General features: G+C 42.1%; 1 protein-coding gene across 2 annotated transcripts in view; it reads right to left on the bottom strand.

The window, feature by feature from the left end:
• The window catches only part of LOC117365801 (kelch-like ECH-associated protein 1A), an 84,763-nt gene extending 71,227 nt beyond the window's left edge, over window positions 1-13,536 (bottom strand). The window contains exons 1-2 of one of the 2 annotated variants that reach the window (XM_033956639.1): window positions 13,382-13,536; window positions 12,308-12,534 (exon numbers count right to left, since the gene is read on the bottom strand). The gene's annotated coding sequence lies outside the window, so the exon portion shown is untranslated. The remainder of the gene's footprint in view (window positions 1-12,307; window positions 12,535-13,381) is intronic. The other variant, XM_033956640.1, reaches the window with a different exon arrangement.
• Window positions 13,537-22,555: the final 9,019 nt, after the last annotated feature.

The raw sequence follows: 22,555 nt of genomic DNA, 5'->3' as shown, positions 1-22,555 counted from the left end.
AACGCCTTAATCATGCAATTTGACATGAGCTCGGCCTTCGACTTGGTGGACCACAAAAAATTACTACAATGTTTAGACGCAATCGGCATTGGAGGTGAGGTACTTGACTGGTTCCGAGGATTCCTTACGGCCCGCACCTATCAGGTACGCTTCAACTGCAACCTCTCTAAAACATGGAGAAACCCATCAGGCGTTCCACAGGGGTCCCCATTATCCCCTCTACTCTTCAACGTCTATATATCATCACTAGGCATGCAGCTGGCCCAGCGAGGTATAAAAGTATTCAGTTACGCGGATGACTTTACAATCATTATCCCGTTTACTACGTCTCCCTCCGAAATCACCCCCACAGCAACAGAAGCGCTAAACCTGATGGAACAATGGACCACAGAATTCAAACTCAAGCTCAATTCAGATAAAACTAAATTCTTTATAGCCTCGCCTCACCCACATATCACGACAAAATCACTACGCATTAACAAACTCAATTACCCTATTCAACCAACAATGAAGGTTCTGGGGGTAATACTGGACCAAGGTCTAACTATGAAAGACCATGTAGACTCCCTAGCCAGAAAAGGATTTTTTACTCTCTGGAAACTTAGGTCCATTAGAGCATACTTCGACACCTCAGCATTCAGAATTCTGGTACAATCCCTAATACTAAGCCACCTTGATTATTGCAACATTACCCATCTGGCAATCTCTCGGAAGCAAATGCAGAGACTACAACTTATACAAAATGCAGCAGTCAGGTTGATCTTCGGGTTGAAGAAGTCCGATCACATAACCCCTTCCTACCGACTCCTGCACTGGCTGCCAATGGAGGCTCGCACGAAGTTCAAGCTAGGATGTCTCTGCTTTAAGATATTATCAGGTCTAGCCCCTAAATATATAATAGACCTCTTCTCATTCCCAACTAACAGACATGAGAGAAGCACACACCTGAAATTCGTTTCCCCACCGGCTAGAGGATGCAGATATAAGAGACATCATCAACAACTTCTATCATACCAAGCAGCCTTATGGGGCAAAGACCTAGGAAAACTAATCACACACTCAAACAACTATAGCGAATTTAGGAAACACCTAAAAACATACCTGTTCTTGAATTACATAGGTAACGAATAAGGACAATAGCCCCCTTCGTAATTCCACCCATATCTGATCTTGCAAACTGTTAACCTCTAATCTCTAAACTATGAATGTTCCAATCAATTTATGAAACTTTTCTAACTCATTGTAAATAGCACGGAACTTCCCGGTCCGGCAGTATATAAACTGTTGTTATTATTAATGTTGTTAATATCAGATGTTCACTGTTATACTCTGTAATTCGCTGTCTGTACAGTTTCACCTCATTGTAAACCGCCTAGAAGTCGCAAGATTGTTGGCGGTATATAAGAATAAAGTTATTCGTTATTATTATTATTACCTAAGGGATGTGCTCCACCCAGATCAGGGTCAAACTAATCTGGTTCTCTCACATTCCAGGTCTCTCTCTCTTCCGCCTAGATCTCAGTGTCGCTTATCAAGTGCCAGTAAATATGCATGAGAGCACTGCCAATAATAACAATTATATCAATAGTGAAAGAATCATGAAGCAACAGTCAGCTAAAAAACATCTGCCCAGATCCGAATGAGGTGCAATCACTCTGGATTTTTCACTACATCAAGCATTTTGCAAGTGTTAAGCTTTTCCACTGGCCTTGTGGGGTCCATTGTAAGCAATCTGCATATTTTGTGTGCTCTGTTTTAAGATGTGCTTTATGCAAGAAAGATTAATGTACTACTGATGCAGGCAAGTGGACTGGCTCTTACTGACACATCTATAAGTTAAACACACTTGTTTGTACTCAGTGGTGAAGTAAGAGAGATACGGTCCACCCCAAGTGCGGTCTTTGTAGGGACACCAGCACCCATCCTCCTCTCTACTTCCCACTCCTTTCCACCCCCCCATCCCCGCATTTGTGAGCCCCTTCCCTTCCCTGTGGATGGGGCCTTAGGCGCCTGAGCCAATCAGGGCTTTAGATGCCTCCCAGTGCATCCCATGATACACTGGGAAGGGGAAGGCCTGCCATTTTGGAGAGGCGGGCTTGATGCAGGAGGGACTGGGCATCCCTCCTGCTCCCTTCTATAAAATAAGGTATGGGGGTGTGTCGGGGGGGGGGGTGGAGCCAGTGGCAGGAGGGAGTGGGCATCCTTCCTGCCAAGGATCTTAAGAGGGGTGTTGGGGCTGCAATGTTCGCGGGGAGGGGGGGTGGGAATAGAGGTCATGATGTTCACTGGGGGGAGGGAACCAGTGGCAGGAGGGAGTGGATATCCCTCCTGTGAAGGATATTCGGAGGGGAGGTGGTGTCAGGGCCGCGATGTTCACGAGTGTCCGGATGGGAGGGTGTCCGGAGGGTGTCTGAGTGGTCGTGATGTTTGTGTGTGTGTGGGGGGGGAAGCCTGTGGGAAAAGTGGGCAACCCTCCTATCTGTTTTTTGTTCAGGATCATCACTGGTGGGGGAGGACACATCTTTTTTTTGTGATGGGCCAGATATTATGCGTGGGTAACACATGCACATCATCTGTGCCAATTTTTTTTAAAAGGTTTCCTGCCCCAAACAGCTGAGCAGTAGTTGGTGGCTTTTGGACTTCCCCTGCAGCTCAGCTGTTCGAGATTCCCCCTACCAGCTCTACGCATATGTCGAGTCAGTTTTCTAATGATTGGTGGGGTGGGATTAAGGCAGATATTTCACTCAACTCATTTGAATAGGAAGCTTTTTGAGCATGGATTGCTGTTTGCCAATTGGCCCAAAAATCGGCCCAGCGCGACACTCAGGGCTCCTTTTATGAATGCGCGTTAGGGCCTTAACGCACGGAATAGCGTGTGCCGCTACCGCCTCCTTTTGAGCAGGTGGTAGATTTTCGGCTAGCACCCACTAATCCGGTGTGCGCGCTAAAATGCTTCGCGCACCTTTGTAAGAGGAGCCCTCAGTGCTGCAGTGAATCTGCTATTACTGTGTCAGTGTCTGCCTTAAAATCTGTCTGTGTGGGGGTCACAGGTAAGAATATAACACTTGGATATTACTTATATATAAAACCCCAAAGTATTGCAAACAAATAATAAAAAAAAAATATTAGTATAATGCCTTATTCCAAAAGTTTCAAGTTTATTGACATTTGATGAATCGCTTATCACAATATGTAAGCGATGTACATAGTAAAAGCCACCAGACGGTGGTTTAACATACAATTTAGACAGGTTAGACATAAAACAAACAGTTTACTAATAATAGTATTAAAATTGACGAAAAAAGTCAAAGTAACTTAAATAAAGTTAAAAATTGTTAAAATCTAGACAGACATGAATTAGTAGGGAGGAGGGGGAAAAGTTACAATGTCGTTATTTGTTGAAATTCACATAAAAGGGAAAAAACAATAAGGAGGGAAGGGATTTAATAAAATTTTGTCAGATTATTATATGATGTAGGAAATTTTAGTATGTCATTTCATGTATCAAATGCATCTTGAAATAGAAAAGTTTTTAACATTTTCTTAAATGATATAAGGTCTTTTTCGCTTCTAATAAAATTTGGTAGGGAATTCCATAATGTAGGGGCCATAACGGAGCAATACCGGCTTAGTTTAAAACAAAAGAGAGTTTTCACTGCTTAAATTCAAACAGGGTGGCAAAAAGATACACATAACATAAATATAAAAATCTGCAGTTCAATGCAGTTAACAAAATAAAGAGAACTGAACAGTTACAGTGAAATACATAGCATTAATTTTCCAAAAATTATACAAACAAATTAGATTTGACTAACTTCCAAAAACGCAAATAAGAGGTCGAGCTGGTTATTAACCGACAGTCAGTGTCCCAACTTGCAGCTTTAAATGACAGTAGTCATTGAAAATACAGTAACACCTTGGTTTGCGAGCATAATTCGTTCCAGAAGCATGCTTGTAATCCAAAGCACTCGTATATCAAAGTGAATTTCCCCATAGGAAATAATGGAACCTCAGACGATTCGTTCCACAACCCAAAAACTTTACTACAAAATACTATACATACTTGTATTGCAAGACCTCGCTCATTTAGAACAGTCACTATACTCTTGCAGCGTCAGAAAGAGATGAACCATCGGCTCAGTTGTGATGATGTGACACGTGTATAATGTATGTACTCGTATTGCAAGACTTCGCTAATTTAGAACAGCACTACACTCCCGCAGCGTCAGAGAGAGAAGACCCATTGGCTCAGTTGTGATGTGTGTATACAAGTGCTGTCCGATTCATGAAAAAATTTTTGATTCGATTCAGCCTATTGAATTGAATTTTCGATTCGATTTTCCTGCCGAATTGGGTGTTTTTTTTCAAACATCCTGGTGGGTTTATTTTATAGCCTCTTCACCCCTTTTATAAACTCTTCACCCCCTTTGCCCTCTCCTACCCACATGTGCTAAGGTGTATACAAAATAAACAAAAAAGACTTTTCCTCTCTCTGTTAAATCCTAGCTCATGTTTATGGCCTAACACCAACTCTGGCAGGATACACATTTCAAATCTGACATGTTGTAATCACAAAACAGAAAATAAAATTATTTTTTTCTACCTTTTGCTGGCTGGTCATTATTCAAATTATGTTGTTCCCAGGCTCTGGTTGTCTTCTGATAACTCACTTGCTAGGGACTCCTTTCTTCTTTCTCCGTGCTAACCATCCATCTTCTATGTGTCCTCCCCTTCCATTTCTCTTCCTTTCCCCTGGTCTGGCATCTGTCTCCTTCCTCCCCCCCCTCAATGCCCTGACATCTCTCGCTCCATGGTCTAGTATCGCCTTTCCTTTCCCTCCCTCCCATGGTCTTAGCATCTCTCTTTCCTCTCCTCTCAATTCCTGGTCTGTGTTCTCCCTCCTTCTCCCTCCTTCCCTCTCTCTCTCCCCAATTGGGTGCAGCAGAAGCATTTCTCTTCCCTCTTCCCCCATCCACTCTCCTCCTCCACTGCTCTCCCCTCAGTCCTGCTGCATCTTTCCCTCTTCCATTTTAAGTCTAGCAGCACTCTCCTCTTTTCCCAATCCAGCAGCACCTCTCCCTATCACCTCCCTCCACCACTCAGCTCCAACAGCAGCTCTCTCTCCCCTCCTCTCTACTTTCGTTTCCCCCCTCCCCCTGACTAGCTGCAGCACCTTTCCTTTCCACCCCCAGGGCCAGCAGCACCTCTCCTCTCCGACTAGCAGGGCTTCTCTCCCTTCCCTTTCACTCCCCTCCGACTAGAAGCAGTACCTTACCCACTCACTTCCCAGGTCTAGCAGCACCACTCCCTTCTCTCCTCACCTCCTATCAGCACCCCTCCCTCTTATTTCCCAGGTCATCGGCATCATTTCCCCCTCCCGATTAACAGGCTCTCATCGGCTCGGGGATTCCCCGGCCTGACTCAGCACAGCCTGAAGTTCTGTGTTTGTCTTCGGCCAAAGAAAGTAAAAAAGAAAAAAAAAACACGAAAACCAAGCGATTTTTCAAACCCACCCTGTAACACTAGCCTGGATTAGCAGCTGCACCACTCTCTCCTTCCGTAGGTTTAGCGAGTCAATTCCCTTCTGCAGCCTCAGGGCCTCTGCTAGGCCGTCCCGCTTCAGATGATGCAACTTCCTTCTTCCTCGGAGGTGGGACGGCCTAGCAGAGGTCCTGAGGCTGCTGGAGGGAATTGACTCGCTAAAGCTACGGAAGGAGAGAGCGGTGCAGCTGCTAATCCAGGCTAGTGTTACAGGAAGGGTTTGAAAAATCGCCTGGTTTTTCGGGGGGGGGGGGGGGGGGTCTTTTTTACTTTCTTTGGCCGGAGTCGAACACAGAACTTCAGGCTGTGCCGAGTCAGGCCAGGGAATCCCCAAGCCGGTAAGAGGGTTTTTAAAAAATGTTTTGAGTGGCGGCATCGGCACAGCAGGATTTGTGACAGCGGTGACAGCCGGGCGTGGGGAGGAGGGTTGGGCCCTGAATCGGAGAGGATGATTTTTTAAAAAATATACATCGATTCGAATCGGAAATCGGGCAGCACTAGTGTATACTGTATATACTTGTATTGCAAGACATTGCTTGTATAACAAGTTAAAATTTAATAAAATGTTTTGCTTGTCTTGCAAAACACTTGCAAACCAAGTTACTTGCAATCCAAGGTTTTACTGTATCTCTTATATAAACAACCTTTTACAGATGGAAAAACAAATAAAGCAGCAGACTGCAACAAACGTCTTGAATTGGCAAATATAAAATGTTCCACAAGATAATTAGGTGCAAGGCCATGTGACACCTTATAACATATGCATCCAAATTTAAAGATTACTCTGGCCTCAACTGGAAGCCAGTGTAACCTTCGATAATAAGATGTCATAGTCTGCCTTCTTCAAATTAAAGATTAAAAAACAGCAGTGTTTTGGATTAGGCATAGTCTGCAGAGATTTTTTTGATAACCCGCAAAATGGACTATATTACAATAATCCAAAATATTCAAAACTAAAGATTACACCAATAATTTAAATGGGATAATATCAAAATAAGATCTAATTGATCACAGTTTCCAAAGCAAACTCTTTCGAAAGGAAATAAAAACCATATTTAGGAAATATATCAAGTTATGTTAACCCAATGACCATCCTGTACCAGACTGAAAATGTAATTCTCTGAGAATGACCAGATATCTCTTACTGTAATCTGCCTAGAACTGTAAGGATAAGGCAGAATAGAAGTCAATAAATGTCGGTAATGTAATGTAAAGAATTCATAAAGGTTGAAACCCTGATTGGGGTGCATACAGAAGTGTAAATTGATCCAAATAACCCAACAGCTGTAAATATACTAATCCTTCCATCAACTTAAAAAACAGAATGGCTGTTATAGGTCTATAATTAGAAACTTTTGATTTTTTATTGTAGGCATTACTATGATGTACCTCCTATTTGTTGGAAATTCACCTGTCTCAAGCATATAAGACAACCAGCCATAAAGTTCACTCTGAAATTTTATAGGAGCAACTTGCAATATCGCAAAAATCTAAAGAGCAATATGAATTTGCATATTCAACATATAGCTTCCTAAACTGATTCCAATCCAGACCTTTAAAAGATCTCCAACTCAACTCTACTAAGTAGGCATCTTTTAATGGTTCCAATATTTCAGATCCAGTGTACAAAGAACTCTGACACAATGCTCTTAAATTACAAACCTTTGAATAAAAATACTGAGCTAACTCCTCCAAAGATGGAGGAATTTCCTGTGTGGCTTGCTTAAGATTGGTAACATCAAATACAGATGCAACCAACCTAAATAATTATTTTGTATTAATCACATTATGCCTTACTCGAGCAAAGTACTGTAATATGCTCATCATTTTTCTTTCATCATCCTTTTATAATTATGTACGTACATTCTTCACTGCTCTTGATTGACATTGCATCCAGTTTTATGCCAAACTCGCTCTAGTCGTCTAATACCAAGCATTTCAAATCCAAAAGTTCTCTATCATACCACCCATCAGATTTTCAGGATTGTTTATTATGTAAATGCTTTGGTGCTATGTCATCAAGAATAACCAAGCAGGATTTTATCCAGTAGGAATAAAAAATTTTAGGAAAAGATGTATTAGAAATGATATCATAACATGCCCAGAAATCAGCAGGATTTATTGGTCCTCTGGTTACAACTTTTTAAATTAACCAGTCCCTTAAATGTTATAACTACAACCAATTAAGATTGAGACAAATCATTAAATGATCTGACCATATACTTGGATTCCAATTCCCACGTGATAAATAAATATTAGGCGATACAACATCCCTTAGTAGAAAGAGTCACTAAATCAAGATGATGGCCCTTTTGATGAGTTTTGGAAAATTTAGGGATCACATAATCCAAAAACAGCAGAAATGCTTTCAAATCCTTCAATGCACAATCATTCTCAATCTCTAAGTGCAAATTAATGTCCCCCAATAGCATACAATGCAAAGTTAAAAAGAAATTATAAAAAACAAAACTCATAAAAATCATCCTTAGCCTTTGCCCAACTACCAGGTCGTACATTAAAAAATGCAGTTCAAAGGATCCTTTAAATTCTGATCACACAATCGACATGCTAAAATTTCAAGATCGTTAGTCTGCTTTAAGTCTAGGACAGTAAGAATTATTTTAAAACAATCACAATACCACCCCCTCATTTATTTTCTTATGCCCAGAAGGTAAAATGTCACCAATTATAACATCCAAGCTGATCCTCTTCAAGCCAACTTTGCCCCTTACAGATCTAGAATTCAAGTAAGCACAGGGAATACAGTGAAAATCTGGAGCAATTTAAGTACCAGAATATGTCACTAATTTTAACCCAGGACCTCTTTTCTGTAAGGCTCCGGACAGATCTCACCATCCGGTAAACACTTTAATGGGGTGAGGGCCTAACTCTGAGCAATCCACTAACTTCAGAGGTAAAGGATAAGATCTCGCATTCTCATCTAATCTCCTTAAGGAGTAATGCACTGGGATAGGGCTCATTAGTTAAAGCATGAATCCCCCAACTAAACCACACTAAATATAAAAACAAAATCTTAACAACTCCATCTTACTACAGTTCAATGTCTAAGATGGACAAAAATAACAAATTTGTTAAGGAAATATCAAAAAGTATACACATGTGGGCTAAAATGCACTATTGTCACTTCCAGATTTAGGCTCATACTAGTTATATATATTTTCTATACACATTTTTATGGTTTATAATTGTGGCTTATGATTTTTTGCTTTATTAGTAGTTTTATGGATTTTGTATGTGATTTATGGTTTGATTTTAACCATCACTATTTATGTTCAATACCTTTAGGGCTCCTTTTGCAAAGCCGTGGTAGTGAGTCCGCTGCGACAAATGCATTGAAGCCCATTCAATTCCTATGTGCTTCAGTGTACAATTTTTTTACAAATTTTATTTAGGGGGGAATTCATCAATGGGTACTAATCGCTCAAGTCACCCATTATATTCCTATGGGAATCTTTAGCATTTAGCGCATGCTAACATGATTAGCGCCCATTGATGAATTACCCCTTAATGCAAAAATGGAATACGTTACTAAATCCTATTGTTTTTCAACTTTTCCACATGTTTGTATTACCACACCTGAAACACTATAACAGTTTACATTGGATTGCTCGATGTAATGTTCAAAATGAAGCCATGCGGATTGCAGACTTCTAAAAATCAGAACTTGTAAGGCCTCTGCTAATTCACTTAGCTGACAACCAATACAAATCTTTGTGCCTTGCATTTAAGTGTTTACATGTGCTGCAAGTTATGGAATTGAACAAAACACTACAAATTTACAAACAACCAGAATTTTGCCCTGCCGGCGCCTAAGCTAAATAAAAAATGACATTTAAATAATGTTTTAAACTGATTTTCAAGGCACCTAAAACCCCAGTGTGGGAATCGCACCTCCATAGACACTTTATGGTGCCTAATGTCAAAAATGGCATTAGGCGCCTTAAAGTGCCTATGGAGGCACGAACCTTCCATCACCAGATTGTTAACCACAACATCAGACCTCAAGACATTCCGTAAAGAAATCAAAACACTGCTGTTCAAAAAGCATATACAATCTACCTAACCTCCCTCACCCCATCCCCCAAGAAACCAAAACACTGCCGTCCAAAACATCTTCCGATGTTATTAAGTCTTTACTATCATTCTGTTATTAAGTCTCTATCCTCAAACTGTATTCTCTATTGTCATGTACCATCCTGGAAATGTCCAGTTCTCTTCTTATGTAATCCGCTTTGAACCGCAAGGTACAAGCGGAATAAAAATCACTAATGTAATGTAATGTAATGTAAATGTAGGTGCTTTGAAATTCCTGGCCTACATTTCTGGCACCAACCTTTGCCGGAGGTGCAATTCTCTAAATGGCGCTGTTGCATGATTGACAGATGATTGGCTGCTGCATTTAGAGAATCTGGGCTTTAATTCTGAGCCACGTCTGGGCTTTGGCACTATATTTTCAAATTTTGGAGCTTGGATAAAGCATAGCCAGTTAAGTACAATATTCAGCACTTAACCAGATGTGGTAAACTGCATAAAGATATGACTGACCTATTTGATCCTATTTATGCAGTGGCCTTGGCTGGTTAAGTGCTGAATATTGGCACTTACCCAAGTGCTAACTCCCCCCCCCCACACACACACACACCCCAGAACACCCCAAAAATAGTCGGTTTTGAGTTTGGCACTAACCAGACATTTTCAGCAGCACTAACCAGTCATTGAAAATTACCAGTCATCCCAGAATAAACAATTTAATTGGCCAGGAGCCATTTAGAATTTTGTACAAGTGCTTAAATGCCCTGTCAACCCTGTATTTGTGCTTACATGCATACTATTAAGATAGGGAGCAATAAGCCAGATAGACACAAAGCTCATACACCACTACTTGAAGAGAACAGGTTCAAAGAAAAGTCTTTTAACACAAACACTTTTTTCTAAGAACTGTTGTGCAAAAATTTTCAATTTCTTGGCTGCAGAGTTTCTGTGTAAAAAGAGAATAAATTTTGCTATCGTGTACAATAAAATTATGCAGCTGTAGGACATCAAGTCACAATGTTCCCTTCAAGTCCTATGCTTTGCAAAGTAGCTTTTTAACAAACATTCATATAACACAATGTTCCTGGCTTGCTGTATCACTTTTTCAGGAAGACAAGAATGCAAGTACAGTACTGTACATCGTCTTAAAACACAATCACAGGGAAGATGATGGCTCAGAGACTTAAACCCTGTTTCTTGGCTACACCAATACATCCCTATTTTTTGTTCCAGTATATTTATCCTAATTGAATTTTGGAATAAGTGGGCTTCTATTATATGAACTCTCCCTGCCCTTTCTATTTTTCATAAATTACCTTTCACCAAGTCTCTTGCTAGTGTTTTCATTCTGGGTTCAAGTTTGTAAAGGGTTTCCTAACCCTACCCCCTACCCCATTTTTCTATAACAGTAAGTAAAATAACTTCTTGCTGTGTGCTATATTCATCTTAATTTTTACCATATCATCAGCATGATGTTCCCTGTGGTTCTGATAAGGATCTGAACAGTAGCACATTAGTTTACATAAAAACATAGACAATGACAGCAGATAAAGACCATAGGACTTCTTTCCTCTGCCCAACCACAGCTCTACAATCCTCTCCTTCAGAGATCTTGTGTGCTTGTCTCATGAATTCCTGAATTCAACTACCACCTTCAATTTTCACAGCTAGGAGGCTGTTCTGATGTTTAAAGGGAAGCCAGAATAGAAGATGTGAATCTTTCTAAAAGTCTGAAGACTTGTAAAACCCTCTGGATTAATTAAAAAGTCAGGATACAAATGTAGGCATCAATGATTTAATCTACTAACTAAGGCTGGATTTTACAAAGCTGCAGTAGAGGTTTCTACTACTGGCTGGCAAGGTAAATGTTCCAACGCTCATAGAATTCCTATGAGCATGGGAGCATTTTCTTCTACGGTGGCTTTTTTAAAAGGAGCCCTAAATTATTTAAACTTTTTTGGGGGATGGGGAGTTATCTATTAGTTCTATTGTATTATTATATACTGTTGACTGTATGGTTTTTGCATATGTTTTGTTTAATTTTTAATGCTGTTTGGAATGCTTTGCTGTACCAGTAACAGAATAAAATACAATAACATACAGTATATAGATAAAAACTGCTCTGAGTCCCTAGTATATGATTCTGCTTGTGAAAGAAGTAGTAGTCGGTTCCTTGTTTAATCAGGCTATTTTAAACAACTTCCAAGAATTAGGCTCCTTTATCAGCAGATTACAAACAGAGAAACTACATTTTTTCATTGAAGGGGGGGGGGGGGTTAAACAGCCTACAAGCTGATTCATCACAATAGCCAGCTAAGGAAAACGCGTCACTGCTTGAAAGCACAAATAACAGCGATTTAATAATCATAATCATTTCTGCAACACATCCTGTATGAGTGACAACCTACTGCAGAAAATACAAGAAGTACTGTAGTTGTTTTTCAGCAAAGCTTATGTGACAGATATAAGCCGAAGGGCTCAATAAAACGGAGGGAGGGATCCCCTAGTCAGACCCTCTTTATTTATGTTAAAAAAAAAAAAAAGAGCATGAGAATAAAGGAAAAAAAAGTTGCTACATTTTCATAGTCCTCTCTTTTCTCATACGATTTTTGACTAGGAAAGCTAGAAACAAAGCCCCAAGAAAGGGGGGAGGTCAGGGTGCTTGACCCCCCTACTATACAAATGCGTCTGGCAGTACAATAAGAGCCCTTACCTAGACTACTTTTCTCTGTCCCTTCCTCCTCCCATTCGCCGGCAGCCGCGAGCCCTTCTCACACCTCCAATGGTTCGAGACGGCCATCAGCGCGCGCGCGCGCCTGCAGCTGTGTGGATGACGTCACAAGGGGTTGCGCGCCGCACTGTCACCGTGACTCTGCATTCTAGCGCCCGCTGCTGCTTCCCGCCTTCTGACTGGCGCGCGCCTTTTCTGTTTTGGCTTTGCTGCAAGAAGCAAATGTCATGGCATTTAAATGATATTTTTTCTAGGTATCAGAATGAAGCTAGAACTTTTGCTGTGTCATCCAAAACCATGTTTGTAGTTGTCCTACCACTGGGGTGAGAGTTGCCCCAAAGTCTTACACAAAAGATATTAATAGGGTTTAACATTGCTGCATTCAGTAGAAAGAAAACAGATAAAACAGCAAACCAGCGCACTAAATTGTAAAATAAAGGGTCTGGTTGATAAAGGGAGATGAAGCTGAAGATCTAAAATGAACAGAAAAAAAGGGGGAATAAAAAAAACTTTTATATTTGGTGATCCCCAAAAATGTGTGCGGTCCTTCAAAATCAAATAAGAAACAGTGAAAGTCAGAGTCCTTGGAGTGGAAGCACTCCTTTACACTTTTCTTCACAGTTTTTTCTGTGAGTCCTTGACGGGTACTTTCCTCCTCACGTTCTCCAAAGCTGGAGCTTCATCTTCAGATAGTTGGGGTACCTAGTTTAGGTTCAAGTTGACTAGTGCTATATCAGAGATTCAGCTTTCTGGAGACCCTGTCCCTAAGCCAGCCGTAGTTGCTGGACAATGTAGTGGATAGACTTCCCTGTTAGTCACAGAACATTTTGAAGGGAACCAACTATGAAGGACCAGGGACCAGAATCTTTCTTGAGTAAGGAAAGGCTAATTCGATGCACAAAAGTTTGCCGTGCACGTAAGAATGATTATAGCTTGGTTTACAGATCAGCCTCCAATGCACTTTTACCGATTATCATAGCAGCCAGAATCCTATGCAAATGTATTAGAAGGAACTTCTTAGTATTTAACCTCTCACCTCTTACAGGCAAAATTTACCTGCAGGTCTGCAGTTGCCAGTAGCTATTTGTACTCAGCTGATTGCAGCTCCCTCTCTCCCCCTGGCAGTTTCTGGGCAGGGGGAGAGCAGCAGCACTGCTGGCAATGGAAGGAAGAAGCCAGGAAGTTAGAGGAACAGGGGACCCTGGGAACTATTGAGCCTGCTCAGAAGAGTTGTGTCCAGGGCAGGATTAACCAATAGGCCAAGAAGGCACGTGCCTAGGGCCCAAAATGGTCAGGGAGGCCCGATGAAGGAGGGCATCAACATTGTTTTTTCCAAACGGCAATGGGCCCCTCCAGCATCGATCGGCAATGTGGGCTCCCCCCTGATCGGCAACACCCCCCCCCCCCCTCGATGGAAAATAAGACAAGCAAGCAACGTGGGTAAGAAAGGCAACGGGAACTGTAATTGTGCAAGCGGTGCTGCTTGCCCAAAGCTTCCCTCTGACGCAGCTTCCTGTTTCCACCTGGGCTTATGGTGGGGTGGGGTGGGGCAGGGGGGCCCAGTGTATTTGGGTGCCTAGGGGCCCTCGATGAATTAATCCTGCCCTGGCTGTGTCTAGTGTCTACCGCTTAGCTCCTCTGGACGCCAGGCACAGGTCCGCCCCCCCTTTTACTGGGAAACTCCGCACAAATAGCTTGCGTATGATTTGCATGTTATTTATGCTGAGCTTCACCCACTAGAGAAAAATCACTCCCAAACTACAGTATTTTTTTTTACCATGTTGCCAGAGCTTTGAGCATTGGGGCCTCAGTCACTAAAAAAGATTGCAGCTCACCCACATGACAGCTAGGTCTGAACAAGCAGCATGCTGCAAAAGCAGAGAGTATGAAGAAATACAGAGCTGCCCTCCATGTCCTTCTAAAGAGCCCCTGGGCTAGTTATTTGGCAGCAGCACCAGCATTAGGGGAGGGCAAATGTGGCAATTGCCCTGTTCCCCCATCACAGGGGCCCCCAAATTTACCTGAAGTTGAAAGAGGACAGTCTGCAAGCGAGATTTGGGGGCCCCTGCCGAGTGTCTCCCTGGGTCCCATTATGTCTAGCAGCAGTCCTGGTTGGCAATAGTAATTTTTGTTTACAGCGTATCTTGGAGTTTGTGCCTCTGTTTTGACCAACTGTATGGCCTCGATAGCTAGTGAAAATGTTAGCAGGGAGAGCAAGGATGGGGTAAAACGCGGATCTAAACCCGCACGTCCTTAAAAATCTGAGATCCGTGCCACTTTTTATGTGTAATCAATTTTTATTTTCAAACAGAAAAGCAACCTACAAAGTACAGGCAACCAAGGAATAACAAAGTAGAACCAGAATACAAAATAGACTAACCCAGCACCCTGACACTTTTAGTCTCAGCATAGGTTATGGCTCTGACAGACCTCCTTGACACTTTAGCTCTGATGGGCCCTAATGCTTCTCCCTCCCTATGCTGAGTCTAAAAGTGGCAAAATTTTTGCCCTGAGGTCTGTGCCACTTTTAGTCTCAGCATAGGGAGGGAAAAGCATTAGGATCTGTCAGAGCTAACTTGTCATAGAGGTCTGTCAAAGCCATAACCTATGCTGAGACTAAAAGTGGCATGGACTTCAAATTTTTAAGGACATGCAAGTTTAGATCTGCGAGTTCCACAAGGTCCGCATTTTACCCCTTCCCGGGAGAGCACCTGCTGCAAATCTTCAGGGCAGCACTGGCAGAATGTACATCTGTTGGAGGGGATGAGAATAGGTGTTATTGAAAATGATGGAGAGGTCTGTGGAGAGGAAAATGAATACAGAAACAGAGGAGCCAGTGTGTCAGAAAAGAGACAACCATTTAGCTATCTGTGGGATAAGAGGGAAGAAAAGAGACTTACGAAAAATCATAGGAACGGACTTGACACCTAGGTGAATCCAATATCTGTTTTTTCATTCTCTTTATGACAAGTTCCCTAACTCCTATTTGTCCTGATCGTTTTGATTAGATTGTTAAGCTTTATTGAGCAGGGATTATCTCTTACATGTTTAATGTTCAGCGCTGCATACATCTGGCAGTACTATAGAAATGATTAGTAATAGTAGTAGAATCCCTGTTCTACCCCTGAGGAATCAAGTACTGCATGAGGTAAAGGTCCTTATTTCCCAGATGCATGTCTTATCTTCATTTGATACTTTTCTGACTGACTATATTTTTATACTAGCACTTCTGAGGAGGAGAGCAAATCAATCTCAGAGCATGGGTCAGCAACCTGCAGCTCTTCTTGCATGTGGCTAGGCTCTCTAGGCCCCGTCTCTTTAATCTCCTTCCCAACCCCATAATGCCCCCCCCTCCCCCCCATCGGGCCTACCAAGGTATCTGGTGGTCCAGCAGAGGTCTTTGTGTCAGGAGTGTGTGTGTGGCCCTCTGGCTTCTGCCTCCTTGCGACTGCTTTCTAAAATAGCTGCCATGACCTCTCGCAGCTGCTTGCGGCATTTTCTGTAGTACTACAAGCTGCTGTGAGAGGTTGCAGCAGCCATTTTAGAAGCTAGCTGCAAGGAGGCAGGAGCAAGAGGGCCTCACTCCTGCCACAAAGACCCCCGCTGGACCACCAAGTACCTTGGTAGTCCCGGTGGGGGGGATCATGGGGTTGGGAGAAAGATTAAAGGGTTGGGGCCTGGAGAGGGGAGAGAACCTTGGCTATAGGTTGGGGGGAGGGGCAGGGGAAGGGGAAGAATGTGAGGTAGAGAGACCTCTGAGGGGCTGGAGGGAAGAGAAGCTACACTTTGCACCTCTTTGTAAATATTGGGTCAAACATTTTGGTTAAATTGGCTCTTTGCTGTAAAAAGATTGCCAACCCCTGTCAGAGAGCAATAGTTTCCAAACTTGTCCTGGGGATTACCAGCTAGTTGGGTTTTCAGGATATCTCCAATGAATATGCATTACCAATTAATACAAGCAGGGCTTTAAATCACTTAAAACAGCTTCTGCTTACTCCAAATAAACACATATTAACTTCATGAAGCCTTCTATCAAAATTTTAATTTCTTATTACCACATAATAAATATATTTATAATACTCTATCATCAATATCATTTAACAAACCACACATACCATGTCCAAATCACATTACAAATCTTTTTAAAATAACTCAATGGAGATACCCCATTGAGCCAGAAAAACTGGACTGGAATAAAGTTTTCCCTTGTTCTGTTCCTTTCAAATCACATTGTCCCGTTTTCAAAATATCACAGTTTCTCTTGCTGAATTGCAAATCGTTACTGTTGTCTCAAATTACTTGACCACTATGACTATAATCCTTGCTCTCTAGTATTGCCTGTTGGACTTGACAAACATTTTACTCAGTCAGCCCAACACAGGGCTGTGTTTCGCTGAGTTAGTGTCTTCAGGAGCCATGACTGCTTCAGGCTTTCAACTTCCATTTCAAATCTGCAATAAATTTCAATTTACTAGTGTGGTTTCATCTTTTTTGTTATCCCAATACATCACAATTTGACTTATAAACAACTATCACATAATATATAGATAAAATTTACCGTATAATTCTCCAATTTATCATAAAGCATGAGGTTTAATCTCTCCATATCAACTTTCTCCTCTGAATTAAAGACAGATTACATCTCCTCTCCATTCACTAGTTTATAAAGTCACTCCCCCATTTACCTGAATTATCAAAATTATCACCACCTTCCACTTTCCTCTTCATAACATGCCACTCCACCTCCTTGTTTAATCCTGCTGGTTCAACAGGTTTCCATTGGTGGATAAGACGCTGTTCCTTGTATAATAATACATGTCACATTACCTCCCCTATTCAAATCCACATGAATCAGCACTACAAACCTGACGGGGAGTGGCCAAGATGGCGGCACTAAGCGGGAAGCGTTGAGAACGGTCCTACCGCCGGATGAATTTCCTGCCACCGACAATGCCGCACACAAAATGAAAAGGTACTGTGAGGGTGGCTACCTCTTCAACACCCTCGCCTGCCTTGATCCAGCGAATGTTGGAGCAGTCCTTCCCGGCAATTTGCTTAGGATTTAGCGAGTTAAGCCCCACTGCGAGAATGAGTGGAGAGAACTCATCTTCGTGGGGCAGGAAATCTCACTCTCGCCTGCACCTGTTGTCCAGCCTCCTTGCCGACTGATGCTGCTGCCCAGGAAGTGGAAGAAAGGGAGGCCGAAGTTGCTCCCGTAGAGAGAGGTTCCCTGGCAGATAAGCTTCTGTTCATGCAGACCAGCATAGGAGAATTGTTCTCCTCCAATGAGGACACCCTGTCAGCTATCTTTATGAGCTGCAGAAACTGGATGTTGCCACAACGAAGACAGCAGCAAAGGTAAAGGCTCTTGGAGCCAAGTTGGACAATGTTACAAAAACTATTGAACAGATGAATGTTGAGACTAAAAGCTCACTCAAGAAGTTGCAAATTGATGTACAATCATTAAATGATTATAAGAATACTGCAATAAAATATATTATCTTCCGTCAACTATTAAAAATTCTCAGGAGGCTTTGGAAGAAGAAAATGTTCAATCTGCTCAACCGTCACAGCTTGATTTAAAGAACATATCTGCTATACTTGAAGAATCTATTTGAGTCAATGTTGAGAGCAACATTATTGATATCTTTTGTTTTTCAACAGGATATGGATGCATTTATGAAACTATACTTTAAATTTTCTAAAAATTTGTTTTATGGTAAAAGAATATGGGCGTACCCAGAGTTACAAAAATCACCCAAGAAAGGAGGAAACAGTTTTTGTCTTTAAGACAAGTTGTAATATCTCTGGGTGCCTCTTTTTTTCTGACATATCCTTGTAAATGTATTATAAAGTATTCCCAAATTAAATATGTGTTCTTTTCACCGGATCAGTTAAAATCCTTTTTGGAGCTGCAAAAGATAGCTTGATGAAGTATGTACAGGTGCAATGAATAAGTAGTGGAATTTGTGAATTAGTGTTAAAGCTTACCTATTATCTTTACGTTAATTGAAATTGTTCTTTCATAATATTTAGGCTGTACTCCCCTGTTAACTGTGGTCTAAGGAAGTCAGTAAAATTATTCCACTTTTATATTTTTGGATTTATATTAATATTACTTTACTGTATTTCTGTAACAAGAAGTTATTTTCTTATAAAAATTTGATGAAAATATAAATAAAAGGAAAAAAAAGAAACACTACAAACCTGACATCACCCACTTGATGGCCCGCCTCAACCCAGTAGCTAACCAATGGCATATGAACCTTACCAAGCTTAGATTACTCAAGTGCTGAGCGATTCTGAGTTTGATTTTCCTTCTGGTTTGGCCCACATACCACTTCCTTCAAGGGCTTTTGATGCCATATACCACCTGCTTGGTATTACAATCCTGCTGGGTATTACAATCTGTGTGGGCTCGCAACTGAAACCGCTTTCCAGAAGAGGGCACTATCACTTGATCACATTCCATGGCATAATCACAATACACACAAGCATTACACTTGAAGTGACCTGTGACAGCCTCTCTATTCTGATTAACCCCCCCTCCTGGTGGTTAATAGTTCTGATAAATTACTCCCCTGAGTGAATGCAAACCGGGGGAGTCCCTGCAATGGAGAATGCAAACTCAGGATCGGCCAGCACCGTCGAATCACACTACAAATCTGCTGAGCTTCACATGAGTGAGGCGACACACAGGTAATACTCGTGTTCCTGTGGTTTGAAAGGAACAGAACAAGGGAAAACTTTATTCCAGTCCAGGTTTTCTGGCTCAATGGGGTATCTCCATTGAGTTATTTTAAAAAGATTTGGACACGGTGGGTGGTTTGTTACATGATATTGATGATAGAATGTTATAAATTTGTATTATGTGGTAATAAGAAATTAAAGTTAAAATTTTGATAGAAGGCTTCTTGAAGTTAGTACGTGTTTATTTTTAATGAATATGCATGAGACAAATTTGCATACTTGTGACCTCCATTATATGCAAATCTCTTTATGCATATTTATTAGGGATATCCTGAAAACCCAAATGGCCGGTTTTTCCCCAGGACAGGTTTGAGAACCATTGCCTTATATATCTATATTGGAAGTATACTCTTCTTAATTAGAGGACCTAAAGGACAGTTTGGTCAGGCTACTAAATACACTGTTGGTACTTAATGAAAGAGCTGGTTATCTGAAGAGCTGTCTCTCCAAGGAAAGCCACAGCAGTAGGGGAATGGAAGCTACCCATCCGGAAACCACCAGAAAAGGAGAATAAGGAAGAATAGCATGCAGAATACCTCTAAAGCCAAGTATTTTGAACCATTTATATTATAGCTTACTACACCGTTTTGTCTGAATGAATGCTTTGTTTTTGAAGTGCTGTCTAGTAAAATGCTTCTACTCAAAAACTCTTTTGAGTCACTTCTTATGTTTTTAATGTGCCTCAGTTTATTTCTTGGATGCTGCCTCTCCGTGTCCAACAGGACCCTTATACAATATTTTGTTTCTGATGCTCTGTTTGCTGCCTGTTTCTTCATTTAAAGAGACAGCCACATCATAAATTTAATTTTTGTAGTGCTTCTGGGGCTGCACTCAGCCCCCGGTGAGAAGCCAGCTACAATGCTTTGGACAAGAAAATACCCAAACTTTTTGAACTCCTCTAAATATTGAGGGTTTGCCCCAGGGTGGAGATGGGGAGGAGCACAAGTAAGTAAAAAAAGATGACAAAAATATTTATAACAAATTTCTTGACAGGGAGGTTAGGGATGTTCCTAGGAGGCAAGTCTTTTCTGTCTCAGTACTGAGTTTTCTAAGGTAGAAATAAGGATGCACTTGGGTAGAAGGTCCTTGTCACAGCTCTGAGTTCCCATATGTGCCTTCTTCATTCTTCCAAACAGATTGAACCCTAGTTACTTCTTTCCTTTGAATTCCTCTGAACCAGATTCTGTAGAGAATCTCCTCCTTCCAAAACAACTCTGATCTCTGTCTCCTTCTTCTGTACTTCAGTATGTAGTTGGATCTTGTCTAGCCAGCTTGTTGATGGATTGCAATCTGTGGCAAGTGGCCGGGTTGGTCACCTCAGATGCAGTTTCCCTGGCTGTGCTGTACCGAAGAGAATAACTACAACCACTCCTGTTACCAAAATGCCATGCTGAAAGACATAGAGCTAGATGCCAACAGTGATTGAGTCAGTATCTTTAGTGCATCTAGCCAACAGGCTCCTGCAAACCAGACCCTTTTGTAGTTCCCTGCAGTTTAGAGAGGGGACTGCTTATGCCCTGTGACCAGCAGGCAAGTCCAGCTTCATACTTTAAGATGGGCTCAGATTAGGAACAGGGGGGGGTAAATATTCAGCTGGTAGCATTCAGGAATTTTTTAAATGCTGACTGTGGCTGACTAAGCCATAAGAACATAAGAAAAGCCTTCACCGGATCAGACCGAGGTCCATCCAGTCCGGTGATCCGCACACGCGGCGGCCCATTTAGGTACTCCTGATTGGAGACCCAGATATACCGTAGCCCTCAATATGATTTGCAAGAAGGTGTGCATCCAACTTGCGCTTGAATCCCAGAACAGTAATCTCTGTCACAACATCCTCCAGGAGAGCATTCCAAATTCCCAGCACTCTCTGTGTGAAAAAGAACTTCCTGACATTCATCCTGAACCTGCTACCACTCAGTTTCAGTCTGTGACCTCTTGTCCGTGTCACCTCCGAAAAAGTTAGTAATGCTTCTTCTTGATCGATTTTATCAAATCCCTTTATTAATTTAAAAGTCTCTATTAAATCCCCTCTCAGTCTTCTCTGCTCGAGGGTAAACAATCCCAATTTCCTAAGGCGCTCTTTGTAGCTCAAATTCTCCATTCCCTTGAAAAGTTTCGTGGCTCGCCTCTGTACCCTCTCCAGCAGAGTTATATCTTTCTTGAGGTATGGAGACCAGTGTTGTACACAGTATTCCAATTGCGGTCTGACCATTGCTCTATAAAGTGGCATTATTACATCTTCTGATCTACTCGTTATCCCCTTCTTAATCATGCCCAACATCCGGTTAGCTTTCTTAGCCGCTGCCGCGCATTGTGCCGAAGACTTTAGGGTTCTGTCAATCAGTACCCCCAAATCTCTTTCCTGATCGCATTTTGCTGTCGCCCCCAACATCTTATACTCGTGTTCTTTGTTTTTTTTTCCTAGATGCATCACCTTGCATTTGTTTATGTTAAAATTCATCTGCCACTTTGTTGCCAGAGCAACCTCCTGTCACTGCTGTTAGGGCTTCTTTTAATCCTTCCTGCTACACAGAACACTCTCGCGCCATGGCCCCCCCTATTCCAAGTACTCTAGAGCCACTGCCTCCCCCAGCCCCCCCCAAAAAAATGGCAGGAGGAATACCCACTCCCTCCTGCCACCGGACGCCCCGTACCCCGAACCTCCCCCCCCAAACCTTTTTAAAATGTTAGAAGCAGGAAGCTTGCTCTCAGGCTCCTGCTTTGGGCCTGCCTGTCTAAATGATGGGCTTTCCCCTCCCCAGTGCATCATGTGATGCACAGGGAGGGGTAAAAGGCCTTGATTGGCTTGACTGGCTTGACCAATCAGGGCTTTAGACTTCTCCCTCAGTATCTTGGATACAGAGGGAGGTGCTTAAGGCCTGATTGACTCAGATACCTATGGCCCCACCCCTTGGGAGCGGACTTAGGCATCTGAACTATTCAGGGCCTTTGGTCCCTCCCCATGCATCACTTCCTGCTTCCAACATTTTAAAAAGATACGGGGTGGTTTGAGGGTAGGGTGGAGGCATCTGGTGGCAGGAGGGAATGGGCATCCCTCCTGCCATTTTTTGGGGGGGTTCAGGGGCAGTGGCTCCGGGGTGCCTGGCACAGGGGGGGCCCATGGTGTGGGGGTGTTCTGAATAGCAGGAGGGATTGGACCTTTTTTGACGGGGGTTGTTGGGGAGGGCCGTCATTGGCTGTGGGGGACTTTTTTCATTTTTTTTTTTTATGGGACAAATATTTTGCATGCTTAGCACACACAAAATTTCTGTGCCATTGAAAAAAAATGAAAGAAAACCAGGCAGACCTGTCAGTAAGTTACCGACAGGTCTAGACAAATTGGTTTTTATGATCGCTAAATCCCCATTTGGAATAGCCAAGTAATGTTAGTGCATCAATCACTTGGCTATTTTGCATGGGCTTTTAGCTAATTTGCATGAACAGATGGGGAAATGGGCTATCAATGGGAAAAACACATGG

This window comes from Geotrypetes seraphini, chromosome 8 (genome assembly GCF_902459505.1).
Source record: "Geotrypetes seraphini chromosome 8, aGeoSer1.1, whole genome shotgun sequence".
NCBI lineage: Eukaryota > Metazoa > Chordata > Amphibia > Gymnophiona > Dermophiidae > Geotrypetes > Geotrypetes seraphini.
This window is presented reverse-complemented; position numbering and strand designations above follow the sequence as displayed.